Source organism: Melospiza georgiana, chromosome 1 (genome assembly GCF_028018845.1).
Source record: "Melospiza georgiana isolate bMelGeo1 chromosome 1, bMelGeo1.pri, whole genome shotgun sequence".
NCBI lineage: Eukaryota > Metazoa > Chordata > Aves > Passeriformes > Passerellidae > Melospiza > Melospiza georgiana.
In genome coordinates, this window is record NC_080430.1 from 132,921 (window position 1) to 150,800 (window position 17,880).

Consider the following 17,880-nt stretch of genomic DNA (forward strand, 5'->3'; position numbering starts at 1 on the left):
CGTCTCTGACCTTGACAGTCTGCAGATGAAGCCAGCGGATGGAAATAGAAGGAGCACAGTGGAATGGAGAACACCAGTCATCCCGACAGGCATGCCAGCTGTCTGGCTACCCTTGTTTGGACCAGCCACCGAATTCCTACCCTCTGCACCCATCCTCGACACCTGCTTTCAGATCAATTTATACTCTGCCTGCAACTTGAAACCATAAAAATAACACACTTGTGGGAGATTTCGACTGCCTTATTGTCTCTTGGGCAGTAACTATGCTTCCTTCTTCAAAGAGATTCCCCAGTGTTGTGATACATAGATCAGAATACACAGCCCAGCTGGTATATATACGTATGATACAGCAACACCAAATGCTAACTATACATATTATGCCAAATAATAATACATAAATATCTGCTAAGGTTATAGAGAGAAAGGCTTTCTAAATTGTTATTGTAAGTCTGAGATACCATGAAAATTAAAACAGTATTTCTTTAAATACTTTTAGTTCAGATCTTGGACATTAATCTCCAGTAGGGTATTCACCTAATCTAAACAAGAATGAAACAAACCTAAAAAATTAGTGAAAAGTTTATGTAATGGAAAGTTAATCACTAATATTGCAATAATAAGAAATACAGGGAGCTAAGAAATATTCCAACACAAAAAAATCTTGTCGTATTTCTGTTCTTCAGAAAAGTCTGTCTATCACATAACTTACTCCTTTTCTGCTACTCTTTTTTCTGTCTATCACATAACTTACTCCTTTTCTGCTACATTTGATCTTTAGCAACTCTTCTACTTGGCTGATTTTATTTTAACAGTTACTAATTTTTTCTTATCTTCTGTTTCTCCACCTCCTTCTATTTGAGTCAAACCTTCCTCTCCCCAGTTCAAGCTCCTGCTGTTGCACATCACAAAACTGCAATTCTGTCTCTTCTGAACTTTGCAAATATTTTTTTTTTCACTCTGATGAAATCCTCTTGAAATGCCACAGGCAAAAATTTGCTCTGAAATTGTCTATATGCAGTACAGATGCTGCATATAGATTAGGGCCCAATTCTGCATCCCTCTGCATCCCATCAGCCTTATGCATTTGCTGATTTTACCCTGCCCTGCATCCACTTTGCCATGCAACCCCAGGATGCCTTTTCTCTTCCACAGTGCTGCAAGGAGTCAACAGCTCCTTGTAAGAAATTATTTAATCAAAATCAGTTCCAGACCTGCATCTCTCTCCTGTTATGGTCTTATTGTAAGGCTTATGATCTTCCCTTACACTTCAACTCCATTTGTCTATCAAAAAGAAAAAAACCTCTTGCTTGCCTGCAGAAACAAAAGGTCTCTGACATTTCAAACCAGACAAAGCCCTGAAGAACACCCCCAGAAAATTACTGTTCTGTCTGGCAGCTGGTGAAGAATGGATGACATACAACTCCAATAACTAATATTTCAGTTCCTGATCCTGTTGCAGTCTCCCTGTAGCAAAGCATCTGAGGGAGCAGGAACATGTGAAATGCTTTCTCTGCCATTTGCCTGTGGCTGGAGGGCACAGGGCCCTCAGTCCCTATCTTCAGACTGATGAAGCTGTGACACATTCTCCTGATTCCTGCAGCAATGGTGCCGTATCTGCTCCCAGGCTGACAGCCGCCTCTGCCTCCTCCAGAAAGCTTCTGAACACCCGCGAGTTGGAGATGCTCTCTCTGGTCCCTTTTCACCCTGACCGTGCACTGGATTCAGGGTAGCTGACACCCCACAGGACGGGAGTGCTGTGATGGCTGCAGCCTTTCGGACCCCTCAGCAAGGGCGGGCTGGGGGAGAGGAGGAAGAGCTGCCCTTCAGCCCCTCAGCGTGTGGCTGGAGCACACAGAGCTCCCTCTGGGGACGGACAGAGCACAAGCTGAGAGCCTGCAGACCAGAGTTAGGATCAGAGTTCTCAGGTGGACCAGCATGTGGTGCCATGGTAGGTGTCTGCTGCACACCACCTGCTGAGGGAGAAATAGTGAGACCACAGACAGCAGGAAAAATCCCCATGTCCACAGCCTCTGGTCTTCATGGAAGACTTCAACCACCCCAGTGTCTGCTGAGGGCATAGCAGAGCATGGCACAATCAATCCATGAGGCTTCTGGTCACACTGACCGTAAACTCCTAACATGGGCAAGTGAGGAGCAGACACAGAGAGGTCTTCTGCTGGCATGGAAGAACTGGTCGGGAATGTGAAGGTCAGAGCAGCCTTGGCTAGACCATGAGATGGTATTTCAGGAACATGAGAGGATGGACCAGGGTAGAAAGCAATAATTGGAAGGAAGAGAGTTCCAGGAGATCTGGTTGATTTTCAAAGATCCTCCAAATTCAAGACTGGTTCATCCCACAGGCAGGAAACGAATCAAAAGCAGCAGGAAGCCTGCATGCATGAAGAAGGAGCTCCTGATGGAGCTGAAGCATTGCAAGAGGCAGAGGCAGGGACAGGTGACCCAGGAGGAATACAGAGACGGTGTCCAAGCATGCGGGGATGCCATCAAGATAACAAAAGCCCACCTGGAGTTGAATCTAGGGAGGAACATGAAGGGAGGACAGAAAGGCTTTTACAAATATTTCAGCAGTCAAAGACAGATTATGTGAGAATGTAGCCTTATGTGGGAGGGGATTTGCTGAGAATGAACACAGAATAAGTTGAAGTACTGAATGCCCTCTTTGCATCTTTCTTTATTGGCAAGATTGGCTGTCAGGAATTCCAGGCTCCTAAGACCAGTCTGGAGCAAGGAAGACTTGACGTCAATGAAGGAAGACAAAATTAGGGAATGTTTGAACCAGGTGGACATACACAACAGGTGAACAGGTTTTTACTTAGAAAAGATTGCCCCAAGAGCAAGTTCGCTCCATCACTGTAGATATTCAGAAGATCACTGAACTTGGTAGTCAGCAAATTGCTCAAGCTGACCCAGCTCTGAGATGGGAGGTTGGAGCACACAATCTCGAGAGGTCCTTTTAAACTTCAACCATTCTGTGATTTTATGATTCTACTCAGGAAAGACTTAAGCATGACAAGCAACTCAATCAACTTGGCCAATCAACATGTGGTGAATTTGTATGAGGAACCACAGCCTGGAGACTGGAGCTGAAACAAGGCAAGGACAAAACACCTGGAGTGCCTTTACCTGCAAGCATACATAGTCCAGCAGCAGCGATTGAAAGTGGCTTTTGCCTTAAAAGGTACGTATTAGGGAGCAAAACAGTACGCTAATGAAGGTAAGGAATGCATTTCTATTTTGCTATCCTTTAATGCAGGACTAGAAGGAAGCTACTGGAATGAAAAGCAGACTGTTGATGAAAAAAACTAAACACTGCTTAGTAATACCTACACACAACACATAGAAATGCATTCAAAATGCTGCTTCTAAAATAGTTTTCTCAGTTGATCACTTTGAAATTATCACTGTTCCAGTAATAATTCAGTGCTTTTCAAAACAGAGTTTACTTTGGAGAACTTCCAGGAGAGGGATGTGTTTGTGCAGGGCCATGAACTGTCAGAGGGAGAAGAGCTGAGTGTTGTACTTTGTGTCACATTCTCTGTCACACGCCACAGTCCTTCCCATTCTTGGGCTCCCTAGTTTCTGGTGCCTGAGAGTGCAAGGAGGTTCAGCTAAGAACAATGTCGTCTCTGACCCTGACAGTCTGCAGATGAAGCCAGCCACTGTTCCATTAGTGCTTCTGCATCCCATGCCTCATATTTAAAAAAGATGAAAACATCAAACCATGCGTCAATCCTACTTCTGGTGCCAAATATGAGTTGGCTCCCTCAGAAAAGAATCACAGTGGGTTTAGAAGAAGTGGTGCCTGTTATACATAATTTGCTTACTTTATTAGCAGTTCTTATGTGGTGGATCCAGTGCAGATAGGCCTGTCAGTGTCTCTGCACAATTCTACTTTCAGACACCAGAAAGGGCTGCTGAGATGCAGACTCTTTGCATATACGTTGTTTTCTGTTTTTTCAGATCTGTCTGTGCACGGCTTTGAAAGAATCAACATCAAACACTCTCTGATGCCTCTCTGGATAGCAAAAATCCAACTTTCCTTATGGGGAGCTGCAAAGAGCTCTTTAATGCTGGCAATTAGCAAGGAGCTCCCCAGATGAAACAACACTGCACAATTCATCAGTTTTACACAGGGAGCAGGAACACTTGCAGTTCAGAGCACCGGAATGCGCCCACAGCCTCTGCTCCAGGGAGGAGCAACACGAGCGAGCCGGGCGCCTGCGCTGAGGGCTCTGCACAGCCCCTGAGCACCCCTCCGTCCCTTGCCATGGCAACAGATGGATGCCTTCCTGTTGCCAAGGAGACAGCCACTGCTCTTGGAGACTGTGCCCAAAGCATTTCAGCATCTTTTAGACCATAGAGAGTTTTACACAGCCATAATCACCTCCCCCAGTTAAGCACATCAATCATTCTTCCATTCCTGTTTTCAGAACATGTTTTAAGCGATTTGCTATAATATGTCAGATTATCCCTAATATCTGGTTTTGATATCAACACTTTAAATGACATTGTCAACCCACACACCTCTGCATGCCTGTCTTTTCTCCTGCTGTCCTGCTGCTCTTTCAATCCACTCTCACTGATCTAATGTGCAATAAAACGGATCCCGTCCTCTCCATAGGCTTCCTGTGGTCTAGACCTGCACTTCCAGGAAAGCTGCCTGGCCAATGGCAGCGTGCATCTCTGCTCTGTCTTTGCCACCAGTTTTAGCCAGCACACGTCAGTAAAATCAGCCGGCTCTGTGCGCCGGGGGCCCCCGGCAGCAGCGGCAGCAGCAGCGGCAGAGCAGCACCAGCACCAGCAGCACCTGCACCAGCAGTACCAACAGCACCAGCAGCACCAGCAGTACCAGCAGCACCAGCACCTGCAGCACCAGCAGCACCAGCAGTACCAGCAGTACCAGCAGCACCAGCACCAGCAGCACCAGCAGTACCAACAGCACCAGCACCAGCAGCACCAGCAGCACCTGCAGCACCAGCAGCACCAGCAGCACCAGCAGCACCAGCAGCACCAGCAGTACCAGCAGCACCAGCAGCGGCAGCAGTGGCAGCACAGGGCAGAGGCTGCCAGCCGGGGCGGGAGCAGCGCCCGCCGCAGGCTCAGCTCGGACACGGTCCTGGCAGGTCCGCACTACCCGGCTCAGCCCGGCTCAGCTCGGACACGGTCCTGGCAGGTCCGCACTACCCGGCTCAGCCCGGCTCAGCTCGGACACGGTCCTGGCAGGTCCGCACTGCCCCGCTGCGGCCGCCTTGGCCAGCTCACCGGGGGGAGCTCCTGCAGCGTGGGACCTGCGTGGAGGTGGCACTGCATTGCAGCCATGCAGGAGGAGCAAGGCAGTTCCCTGGGCTGCAGGATGCACTGCTGGTGCCACCCAATCCCGTTTCACATTCTCTCTCCTCCCTCACCCAAGGCTTTTCCCCATCCTTCTGAAAAGACTACACTGATAGTTAAGATTTGCGACTTGAGGAGGAGTGTCAGCCGAAACAGGGGCCTCCTGCTCCACATCCCTCATGTGGAGGATGTGCCCTGCTGAGGTCTGAGCTCAAGGATCAGTGCTCAGCTTGCCTCATAATGGGGAAGTCTGGTGGCTTGGCATTCCTGGCAGCAGAGGGACCCCTTCTCCACCCCTATGCCTCAATTTACTGACTGAATGCACTGCAGTGCCCCGAGAGCGAAGGGGAACATGCTCCACTCACTAATCACAGAGTACAAGTACAGAACCATTTAGGTTGGAAAAGACCTTCAAGATCATCAAATACAACACACTCCAGCACTGCCAAGTCCACCACTAAGTCATGTCCACAAGTGTCATGTCTACATGTCTTTTATCTTCCCTCCAGGAACGGCAATCCCGATACTTCCTTGAGAAGCCTGTGTTGAGCTTCAGAACCCTTTCACTAAATAAGTATTTCCCAACAACTTGAACCCATTCTCCAGGCTAAGCCTCTTCCCAGCTCCCTCAGCCCCTCCTGGGGCTCCAGTCCCATCCCAGCCCCGCTCCCTGGACACGCTCCAGCCCCTCCATGTCCTTGTCTCAGGGCCCAGAGCTGCCCCCAGCACTGGAGGTGGCTCAGCAGGGCCAGCACAGGCACCAGCCCTGCCCTGGGGCTGTGCCCACACCGTGCAGGTACAAGCCAGGTGCCATTGGCTCCTGCCCACCTGGGGCCATCCGGGCTTGCCTTCAACTGGAAAAAACCCCAACACCCAGAATACCTAGTGCTAGTTTTACGCCTGTTGCTTCATAATTTCATCACATGCCTGTATCTTCTATAAATTCTAAGTCCATTTGTGCTTTACCTTTCCTCAGTTGTGGCTGATGATCTCTAGCACTTGTACCTTCGTATTTCACTTCTCTAAAGAATTCTCACATGCCTCCTCTGATGGAAATCTCTCCACCTCTCAGTGATTAGTGATCCTAATCACTTTTTCTGGAATTCCTCTTGTTCTACTAGTCATTGCATCTTAAGGGATGCGAAACTCCATTCTCTCTTCACAACACAGGAGAGCCACAGATTTATACAATATTACAACAGTAACTTCAGCTTTGTTAATTCATTTCCTGTAATATCTAACATCAAAGTTTCCATTTTAATCACTACTGTAAGCTCGGGTTTACAGAGAACTCTCTATAAAGATGCCAAGATTTCTTTCCTGAGCTGAAAGAGATCATTTTAGCAATGATATGGCTGCATTAGCAGGTTTATTTTCTTTATGCACTTTACATATAAATTTATTCTGCCATATTATCATCCAGTTTTGAAACACTCTTCCCTAATCCTAAGAGACAGATTTAGGTTCTGCTGCACCAAATAATGTTGCATTATCATCTGATTTTGTTGCTTCATTACTTAGACTTTGGAAATCATTCATCATACACTGAGCACCAATGGGGAACCAAAAAAGCACAGAAACACAACATTTATTCATCCTTCTTCAGCCACTACCATCAGCAGCTCCTGGTGTCCCAGGGATTGCTGTCATCCATCTGAGATCTCTTGGAAGCCATGCCTGCAGTTTCCTAAAGGCTCATCAGTCAGTGCAACTCTGCTCTTGGGCTTTGTCGCCATTATCCCTCGACTAGCAGCCTAACAGGGTCTCTCTTTTTCCGTAGCACTTTCCCATTTACTTATTATCCGTTTTGCATGGAGAACCTCCTTGACTGCCTGACCTTAAAGAGGAAGAGGTGTTGGGGCTCATTTGTGTCCTTTTTTGAGGACAAATGGTTGGGTGAGTTAGCCTTCACCTAACCCTCACCTTGCATTCCTGGCAAAACCCAGCAGAAGTGCCAGTGGCTGCCCTGGGGAAGGACAGCCCCAGGCACCAGGACGTGCCCAGGAGCAGTTTGTCAGACAAAGACCCCAGTGGAAGGCGCAGGCACCTGGGCTGCCCTGGCCACAGCGCCAGGAGGGGATCCTGCCCCTCACTGCAGCACCACAGCTGAGTGCTGTGCCCAGCCAGAGAGACACGGATGCACTGGGGAGGGCACAGAGCAGCCCTGAACCTGACAAAGGCACTGGAGCATCTCTCCTGTGAGGAAAGGCCACGAGTGCTGGCACTGCTCAGTCTGGAGAAGGCTCGTTAATGGATATAAATTCCTGATGGGACCGTGCAAAGGGGATGGATCCAGGCTCCTTTCGGTGTGCCCAGTGACAGGATCTGATGCCACAGGCACAAACTGAAGCACAAGAGGTTCCCTTGGCACACCAACAAATAGTGTTTTATGGTGGGGGTGACAGGTTGCCCAGCTTGGAGATATTGAAAGGCTGTCTGGACATGGTCCTGGGCAACCAGTTCTGCTTGATGACCTCCAGAGAGCCCTTCCAACTTCAACCATTGTATGAGTCACTGCTTTTTCTTACTGCTTACAAGGAGTTTTCTTTATTGACTATCTATTTCCCTTGTTAGCTTTTATATTCTTTGGAAACCTGGCTGAGAGCCATTTTCAAAACACTGAAATGCAATATGCTGACAAGCCCACTTTTATTCATATGACCTATAAAAGAATTCTAATCCTAATAAAACAGGGACACAATGGAGAACAGAATAAGAACATAACAGACCCATGGGGCACATGTGTTTGTCTCTACAGAACATACGGTGACTCCTTGCCTGCAGTGCCACACTTACACATCAAGTCTTCAAACAAAAAACAGGACTCCACTAATTACAACTTTGTGTGCAATTTACATTGTTACAGATATTAACAGGTGAGGATGGCTGCAGCACTTGACAGAAGCATTCAGTCAGAAAATAAAATTTGACGGAGTTATGAAGAGCTGGACAGAAGACATTACAGAACACAGTATCAGTCAGTACTGGCTTTTTATCACACTGCAGCCAGTGCTGGCCACATCTCTAAAAGCATCCAGCAGAATTATAACCATGCAGATATAGAAAGACTACATACAAAGTAATCCTCTTATGGAGAGGAGCTGAGGCAGTGCCCGTTTATATTGCAGAGGAAGGGGAAAATATAAAGAATAAAAATTGTCACTGTGATGAAAGGAGCACATTATCTTGTAACAAAAGAACTTGAGGATCACCAACAAAAATGGAGGACTAAGTTCAAAATGAATTAAATGTTTTTCATGTAAGAAAAGGCAGCCTGGGGCACTAACTGACGTAGGACTTGCCAAGAGACACTGAAGATGCAAAAAGCAGTAAGTAGATAAGAAGCATCCAGTTTTCTCAAATTTGTAAACCACTTGGCAAAGCCTGTATGTGCCAAATGTCCATAAGACACACGCCACCATTTACTTCAGAGGATGGTGGAGACTGAAAGCACCAGACAGTCCAGAGCAAAGCTATGACAGCAGATTCTTCTCAGGTGCCCTGGCTGGTCTGTGCACATCCCAGGGAGATCTAGGCATAGATCTAGATCTGTGCTGCTCTTAGCAGTCCACACTGGTTCACTTCCTTACTAAGATAGGCCTGGACTACCAAGCACGAAAGTGGTACAAGAATTACTTACAAACCACATACAGATACCGTTGGACTAGAGACTTTGGTTCACACAAGAATGTAAAGTATTAAGAGAACGAGCAGAGGGACACAGACAGCAGGCATGGGGGGATTATTCCTGTTTGCACTTGTCAGACCTCACCTGTGGCCCACAGTACAAGACAAACATGGACCTGTTGGAGCAAGCCCAGAGGAGGCCACAGGGATGCTCTGAGGGCTGAAGCCCCTCTGCTCTGGAGATGGGCTGAGAGAGACAAGAGAGAAGAAGAGGCTCCAGGGACATTTTCTTGCGGCCTTCCAGTACTTAAAGGGGGCTTGTAGAAAGACAGAGAGAGACCTTTTACCAAGGCCTGTAAGACAGGACAAGGGACAACACTTTTAAACTGCTGTTCTAAAGAGGGCAATTTTAGATTAGACCTAAGGAAGACATCTTTTACAGTGAGGGAGGTAAATGTTGGAACACAGCTAGGTGATCTGTGCAGGTTCCAACCCATACCATTCTATCCCACAGTGAATGAGCTTTGCACTTTCTCCTGCAACTGCTAAGATTGGCTCCTGTCCACACTGAGTGATCAAACTGCCAGCCCATTCAGTTACTGTGTGGTTACCCCTATGATCTCAAGGAACAAACAAGAATAAAACCTCTCAAGTAATCTTCCACTGTGTCCTCTCTCTATCATGAAAATGGAAAGCTTAAAAATCTGCAAGTAACATTTTAAAATCATTCCTCACTGGTCTCACAGCTGCAAACACAGCTCTTCTGTTCCATGTAGACACCACCTTTTAACTGGAAATTCTGCCATTGCCATGAATCATAGTATTTGTCAGGGGAAAATGACTTGTTTAACTCTTTAAATTAATAAATTTATAAATTTTCAATATCATACTTTGTTAAGCCTTGCAATTTCACCAAGCAAAGTCAAATTTCTTTCACATGATAGACTCATAGAACATTAAGGGGTTGGAGTGGGCTAACAGATGATCCAGTGCCAAGCCCTCTGCCCTGGGCAGGGACAGCTCCCCTGGCCTGACCCAGCTGGCTCTGAGCCCTGCCAGGGCACCCACAGCCCTCGTGGGCAGCATGCCAGTGTCCAGCTACCTTCACAGGAAACATTTCCTCCCAATATCTAACCTGAATTTCCCCTCTTTCAGTCTGTCCCCATTACTCCTTTTCCTGTTACAGCAGTCACTGACAAATATCCCTCTCCAGCTCCCCTGCAGCCCCTGCAGACACTTCCACACAACCTTCCTTCTCCAGACTGAACGGCCCCAGCTTTCTCCACAGGGGAGAAAGGGAGCCTGTCTCCAGAGGGGAGCAGCTCATCAAAAGCATACTTGCAAATCAAAGGCCACATGCTGAAAAGGTAAGTTTACATGATTTCCCACTTCAATGCAATAGCTGTGCATATTGCACCTGTAAATATAAAAATACATAACTGGTAAATTGTGTTTTCTTCTCTGCATTTAGGATCTTGAAAGAAGCTGAACTACCTTTAAACAAGTAATTTTAAGAAATTTATTTACAGGCAGAGAGTAAGTGTGCCAAATTTGGGGGTAAAAAAGGTAAAAAATACTATGTTGAATAGAATCTTACACTGACATTCTTGGAGCAGGCAAATTCTTCAGTCTAGCTAAGGCCTTCAAGCTAGTTAAGGCTAGTTCTGTTCAGGGAGAAATGCTTCTATCCCTTGCTTTGGGCATTGTTCCAACCAGTACAGAAAACAGAGAAGGCTGCAGGACTCTAAGAGGCCAGAAGGGAAAGGATAGGAAGTTTGTCTCTCAAACTCTGAAACCTGTGAATGCAGAGCTTTTTTAAAAAATTAAAGGAAGACTAAAACAGCTTTCTATAAAATTCATGAGGTTCTTGTCCACAAAGTTGCCAGTACAGAAATGACAGTGTCATTGTCACTTCCACATCTACTCAGTGAATATTGGAAACAACTGACAAGGGCACCTCAGGCTGTCAATTCACACCTCACTTGACGACCTCAAGGAACATTCCAGAACAAGACCTATTAGCCAGAGTTTGCATTATGAAAACACTGTGGAGAGTGTGCACAGTGCAACCTTGTGAGCTAGATTTAAAGGCACATAAATTGTAGATACCTGCTTGGTTCCATGTATCCAGGACATTTCTATATAAATGCAAAACCTGGATAACTCCCCTGGTATAACACCCGAACTCCTATTCCTTTACAGTTTAAATTAAGAACCATTCAATTCCTCCAGCTGCATCTTTCCAGAAAACATAAGCTTCTGGAATGCTGTTCAATCCAAGGAGAGACCACCAAATTCTAGGTGCTAGCCCAAGCACTCTGCTTGGAAACCACAGTGGCAGCACTGCACTGGGCAAGGAGATGGTGCTGGGTGATAAAGAGAACAGAATGTTAACATTAACATCTTCATCAAAAAACTGAAGGAGTTTTCATACATAAGCCCTTCCAATTCCAGTGAGAATTGTTATACCCTAGGCTGTTTATTTCCAAAGCAAAACAGTATGCATTTCTTCTACCACAGCATTTCCACTACCAGTGAGGTGACCTGTGTAGGCTGTGAAAGGTGAGAAGTCACCAATGCAGGAGTGGCAAAAACAAAAGTCTCCTGCAGCCTTGCTGTGCACTGGCTGGGAAAACAGACAGGTAGCTACAGGTGGATATTCACAGTGGAAGCAACAAGAAGAATGTAAGTAATGGTAGAAAATGAGGATGTGAGTGGCAGATTTGGGCACCTTATCATGGAGATGACCAGTGCCCATCCAGCAGGTACAGAAGAAGTCCTCCTAGCTGGGGAGAGCTAATTTAAACCTGCACTGAGAAGCATGGGAACCCCACAGATCAATAACCCAAGAACTAATCATGTTTATTTGTGGCAAATGGAGTAATGAATTACCACAAAGAATTCCTGCTACTCCTCCCCCTCCTCCTCATAGCAACTGCATCCTCCAATGTCACTTCCTCCAAGCCAGTCCACTCTGCCAGACCAGCATCTTCCTGCCAACACCAGCACAAACTATCACACGAGTAATTGGCTATTCAAATGACCAGTTTATGGCAGCAGCAGCAAGCTGGCGTCTTAGCATTTATTTCACAACACAGTATTTCCCATATGCCCAAAGGCAAACATTTTCCATCCCCAGTCCAAAGCACAGACACGTCATTCCTGACTAAAACAGGTCACTTTTCAAAGAGCTAAAACCTACCTGTATCGGACAGGGCAGCTCAACACCTGGAGTCACATCTGTGTACACCAAGAGGAAGCAAGAAACTTATCCTGTGGATGAAGCAGGAGACCAGATATTATGTCATGATGAATTAGCAGGAGATGTTCTCATTGACCTTAAGCAGGAACAGCTCTAAGACAGCCGGCTGAGGATGCATTTGGATCCAGCTCTGAAAAGAGAAAGTACATACTGTGTGAGAGGGAAATAACATACAATAAAAATAACATTCCCTAGAACAGCATAAACCCATGTGACACTTCATAAGCAGCACAACTTGCGGAAAAAGAGAGGGGGGAGAAGAGCAAGAAAGAGAGGATGAGACTGACATAGCAGTTTGGGACTTGTCTGGAGATTGTGCACATAGGTGCATGGCCAGGCTGCCAGGACAACAGTTCTGCCCAGGCACTGGCCCATCCACGTAGGCTCTTCAGTTTCCCCACAGGACCCACCTTGTATTTGTGGAGTCTGGAAAGAACACAAAGGTTACAGCTTGCCTATAACCTGTTCAACCTATTGAGCAGGCTCTGGTAAGAACCACGGGGTGGGTAGGATTGGAGTGGACCCCTGGAATTTGCCTGTCCCAGGAAGCAAGGGTATTGTCTCACACAGAGGTTCTCAACCTTGGGAAAGCAGGCCAGTCTAAGAACATTAACCAAGTCAGTTTGCTTTCATCCTTAAAAAAACCAATTCCCTAAAGAACTAAAAATCCACTCCTACCAGAACACTCCAGCATTTTATCAGGCACCATTAGCTGCCCGAGTAGGTTAAGGAGAGTGTGGCAGACTGGAATAATTATTGATCCTACAGATTTAGGGCATAGTCAGGCAGCTTCAGTGTCTGCATGCTATGATAGCTCCCAAAGAAGACAAACCAGGCTAAGAAGGAACAGGGACCTGTTCCGTGGGAAGAGCTGAGGCAGCTGCACCTGCACATACAAAGCCCTGCACAGCAGCTCCTGGCAGCTCTGTACTGTAGCTGATGAAGAAAAGCAGCATTAACAGCAGAACAGGTGTGAGCACCCGAGCACAAAGCATTCTCAAGCATAAGCTCACACCTAGACATGCAAATAGAAACCACTGCTCAAAGAAGGGGTAGGCAAGAAAGGGAAGTATGGGCACTGCAGTGCCAGGCAGCATGAGCAGAGTGGAGAACTCCACCAGGGACAGGACCAGGGCTCTGGATCTAGCGGGGTCAAGAAAAGGGAAGAACAAAGGGAAAAAAGAAGATAACAGTGAATTGTGCTGAAACAGAGCTGTAGTCAAGGAAGGACAGAGCCGAGGCAGGCAGGGGCTGAGGCAAACACTGCAGTGCAAGTGAGAGGGGAGAGTGCAGGAGGTACAGAGAGGAACGTTACTGCAGCGCTGAGGAGAAGAGCGAAGGCTGAGTGTCCTCACCCTGCCTTAGGGGCAAGGCCAAGCTGCAAGTTCCTCCTCACAGAGAGCTCAGCTCGTTTGGCTGGTGGTGTCCCCGTGGAAAACAGCAGATTGTTCATTGCTCCTGAGACAACACCAAGGAACTGGTTATCTTCAGAAGCTGCAGGACTTCCTTGGATGGGTGGTAGGGTGAAGTCTCCAAGAAGGGCAGTGCTGACGGCACCAGGCAAGGATAGTTAGTGCACATTCTCCCAGATCACGCTAACTGGCGAATGACGTTGCTTGCTCCTCAGTCCCCCATTTCAATTCTACCTCAGTTTCTCCCCGCAGCAACCTGCACACAGGGATCTTCCACAGGCCATGGTGTTGGAGGGAACAGAGAAGAGTTCAGGGTTCAGGGAACAGGAGAGGGAGGGAAGGAGCAGCAATCTCCAGCAGCAAACTCCTGGTGCCAAAGTGAGGTGGTTTGCATGTGTGGGAAGTCAGGAGATATTCCAGAAGGCCACGCAGAGCATCAGTCTCCCACAGACAAAAATGTGTTAGTCCTGAGAGAGTATCTTGGACCATGCATCTCCCTCTGAAGAAAGAACTGAGAGGCAGCTTAGAGGCAGCAAATCAAATACTCTCTCTCAAAAGCTGCCATCTCCTGTGTGACGGCTGGTTGTTGCTGGAGCACCAGAGACAGCAGTCAGTTAGATGCAGGGCAGCGCTGGGCTGTCACCAGGGACAGGGTGTTAAGAAGAGGACCCTTCTCTCCAGAGGATGGATGGACCATGTCAGGGCAGGATGGACAAATCCAGAAGAGTGATGGTGTCTCCCTCGGTAAAGTCAGTCCCTGCTAAAGGAGACCCTCCCGAGGGGGCCTGCAGCCCACGTTCGGGAGCGGTGAACGAGCACCGGGCTCCCCCTTCCTGCCTGCCTCCGAGCGCGCCGAGCTCCTGCCAGGAGGCGAAGCTCGGCAGGGGCCGGCGGGGCCGCACCGCCCAAAGCCGAGAACGCGGGCGAGGTCAGAGAGCGCGGCAGGGCCGGGCTGCTCCGGCCGCGGCTCCACGAGCGAGCGTCGGCGGAGGAAGGCGGCACCGGAGGGCGGCACCGGCGGCGCAGGGTCCGCCCGGACTCACCAGGCTCCGAGCGGGCGAGCCCTGCGGGCAGAGCCCGGGCAGGAGCAGCAGCGGCGCTGTCCGGGGTCCGTGCCCGGCCCTGGGGCACCGGAGGCGGGGGCGCCCCGCAGCTGCCCGGGGCCGGGCCGGGGCAGGGGCCCGAGAGGCGCTCACCGTCCCGTCCATGCTCCGCTCCCGCCGCGGCCGTCCGCGTGCGGAGCGCCTGCGCGGCGCTGCGGAGAGCGGCCAGGGACCGTCGGTAAAGTGCATCGCGCCCGCCGCGCCGGGGCTGAGGGTCGCGCACCGGGAGCCCGGCGCCGGCCGCGCCGCTGCGGCGGGAGGGCGGCGCAGCCGCGGCCCCTGCCCCGCTCCCAGCCCCGCGGGGGCGGCGCGGCACGGAGCTCCTCCCGGGGACAGGTGGGTGCGGCGCCCACGCCCTCCCAGCCCCGCGGGCCGCTCCGGCTCCGCCGCCTCGACGGAGCTCGAGAGAGGGACGGAGCGGCTTTAGGTGCGCCGCCGCCGCCGCCGGCAGGGTCCCCAGCCCCGCCGCCCCTGCTTCCGCCGCCACAGGCACCCCCTTCTCTCCCCAGCGGCGCCGGAGCCCCCTGACTGTGGGCGCCCCCAGCCCCGCACCCCGCGCCCCGCACTCACCGCCGCCCCCTGCCGCCCCCGCCGCCGCAGCCCCGGCGCTCTCGCAGCGCTCCGGCCGCCGCCGCAGCCTCCGCGCGCTCCCCAGCGCCGCCTGCCGGCCGCGCTCCGCATCACCCCCGGGCCGCGGGGCCCGACGCAGCGCCCCCGCCCCGCCCGGCCCAGCGCGGCCCGGCCCAGCACGGCCCGGAGCGCTTCCGAGCGGGGCTCGCACCCACAGCGACCGGGCCGGGATTCACCGGGAGGCAATGAGAATTCCAGTGGCGATGGGGACGGGAGCAGGAGGATGAGAGAGCAAACAGGCCAGGGGAGCTCCGAGGCACGTCCAGTCCTTCAAACTCAGAACCGGCCCAGAGCTGCGGTCCACCGTGCGCACGCTTTGCCTTGTAGTCAGGAGCTGGTGGCTCCCGGGAAGGTGGAGATGAGCGTCCTGGGCTGGCGGGCTACGGGTCTGAGGTGCGGTGTCAATTGTAACAGGAAAAGGAAAATTGCTTCTTAAACCCCCAGGGGGAGATCTCTGCGACGCGCACTTTGACAGAGCGATTAGAAGGAATCCTCAGCATAACTTGCCAAAGCCCTGCAGCCCATTGGGATGAGGGAAGTTCGGACAGAATGAGCACTGACAATGAATGCATTTGGAGTAATGCTCCGAGGAGCTGTGAGGAAGCGGTGAAAGGGCTGAGCTCCACCTGCAAGGAGCCAAGCAAACCTGACAGCTTCACATGCTCAAAAACAGTGCAAATCTAAAAGATGAAGTAAAATATTTTAAAGATCACAAGGTGGAATTAAGTCTTAGTGGGTGTTTTTAAGGAGGGACTCTACACATGCATTTGGCTTTTCCACTACATTTTCTGTGTCATATTTTCAAGCTTTTTCCTATAGTTATATGTACCAGCAAAACACTGTTGCAAATGCAAAATGAGCTTCTGTCACCAGAAAATTGCCCCCTTTGAGACTCCATGAGCAATGGTTCAGCATGCATGCTGGGGAGATAAGGTGAGTGCCAAGTACATGCAGGGGACAGGGGGGCATGAAAGCATCTGGGATAGTGGGGTTCAGGCCACGACCCCTGGCTTGAGACCGAGCTGGCAGCTGGCACCTGCATATGCTCTGCTGTGCTGTACAGAATATTTCACAAGGCTTGTGTGACAAGGCAATGCTCCAAGCCAAACAGAAGACAGCGAGCTCCTGTGAAAGGAACTCTGTGCTGGAGAATGGAGGAGTATGGGCAAGAATACTTTGCTGTAGCTGGGGAAACGTGTTAATGAGAGCATCTTGTCCTCTCGCTGCTCATCTGACCAACAGCAATTCCAGAACTTCTGTGAAGCACTTTAGACCATCTGCAAGACCTGCGCTGCACTCTCCAGTGTGCTGGGAATTGTCTCTGCAGCACTTTAGGGTGAAGCAGCTTGTGAGCTGTGCCTGAGTGGAGGAGCTGCCCAGACAGAGCTGAACTGCTGCTCAGGTGTGAGCAGAGGGGAGGCCACCCTGGGCACGGCCCCCGAGGGAGATGGACTACTCGTCCAGGTCACATGGCAGAGGCACAGCATTTATATTCTGGTCTTGGAGAAGACTGATGAACACTCTGACTATATACAATATCAGAGTTCACAGCATCTGGGTTTGGGTTTTTGTTTTTGGTTTTTTTTTGTTTGTTTCGTTTTGGTTTGTGTTTTTTTTTTTTTTTAACGTATTAATTTGGTATAGAGTAGCAGCTCTGTCACAGATGAAAATGTGGAGAATCTATTTTTACCTGTTTCTTGAGGTTAAAAATGCAGCTGCGACCGAAGCTTCTTTGTTCGTTACATATACTACACATCTTTCTGTAGGATCAACACATTATTCCAACAGGATATGTCAGCCAGTCTAAAACATGCAGTGGATGAAATTATCCTCACAACTGAAGACAAGGAAGAAAAATATCCATTGCTGTGGACCCCAAAGAAAATGAAGTATACACAAAAGTAAATACATGCAGTGCATGTTGGGAAAAGCAGAGACATCACATAAGGGTGTGCATTTCTTCAGGGCTACAGAATCAAACCTGACAATCATGGTAATTTATCTTCCTGGCCAGTACATGACCCCACTGCAGTACACAGTCTCAGTATCATGATCCCCACATAGGGCATCATTTCTGGCTGAAATAAAGTGCATCCTTTAAAAAAATCTAGTCTTTTGTAGCACAAGAGAAAAAATGGTGGCACAGAGTCAAATCATAAGCACACCTGACTGATTTGCCCTCTCCCTGACACTGTCTGCTTAGAAAAAAATCACTAAAACAGGGTAGACAAAGTGCTCCCTTCCTGGCAGCTCCCCTAACGCTTACAGATTTGTAATTCAGAGACCTGCTGTGCCAGAGGCTTTGGCTTTGGGTTATAATAGCCTTTGATAGATTTCTCTTTTGCAAATTTCATCCACTGTATAGTGACAGTCATGAAATTTACGGCCATGAAGGACTTACTCTACCCACTTATATCTGACAAGTAATTTCACACTAGCCTCCAATGATCTCTGTGACACAGACCAAGTAAACTGCAGCACATGGGAAAAGTTA

The 17,880-nt window shown here is 49.3% G+C and overlaps 1 protein-coding gene across 3 annotated transcripts in view; it reads right to left on the reverse strand.

The window, feature by feature from the left end:
- The window catches only part of SMARCD3 (SWI/SNF related, matrix associated, actin dependent regulator of chromatin, subfamily d, member 3), a 74,469-nt gene extending 59,082 nt beyond the window's left edge, over positions 1-15,387 (reverse strand). The window contains exons 1-2 of one of the 3 annotated variants that reach the window (XM_058041803.1): positions 15,327-15,387; positions 12,182-12,371 (exon numbers count right to left, since the gene is read on the reverse strand). The gene's annotated coding sequence lies outside the window, so the exon portion shown is untranslated. Of the gene's footprint in view, positions 1-12,181; positions 12,372-13,556; positions 13,575-13,596; positions 14,531-15,326 lie in introns of those variants that run through there. The other 2 variants (XM_058041794.1, XM_058041811.1) reach the window with 2 other exon arrangements.
- Between the last annotated feature and the right edge of the window lie 2,493 nt (positions 15,388-17,880).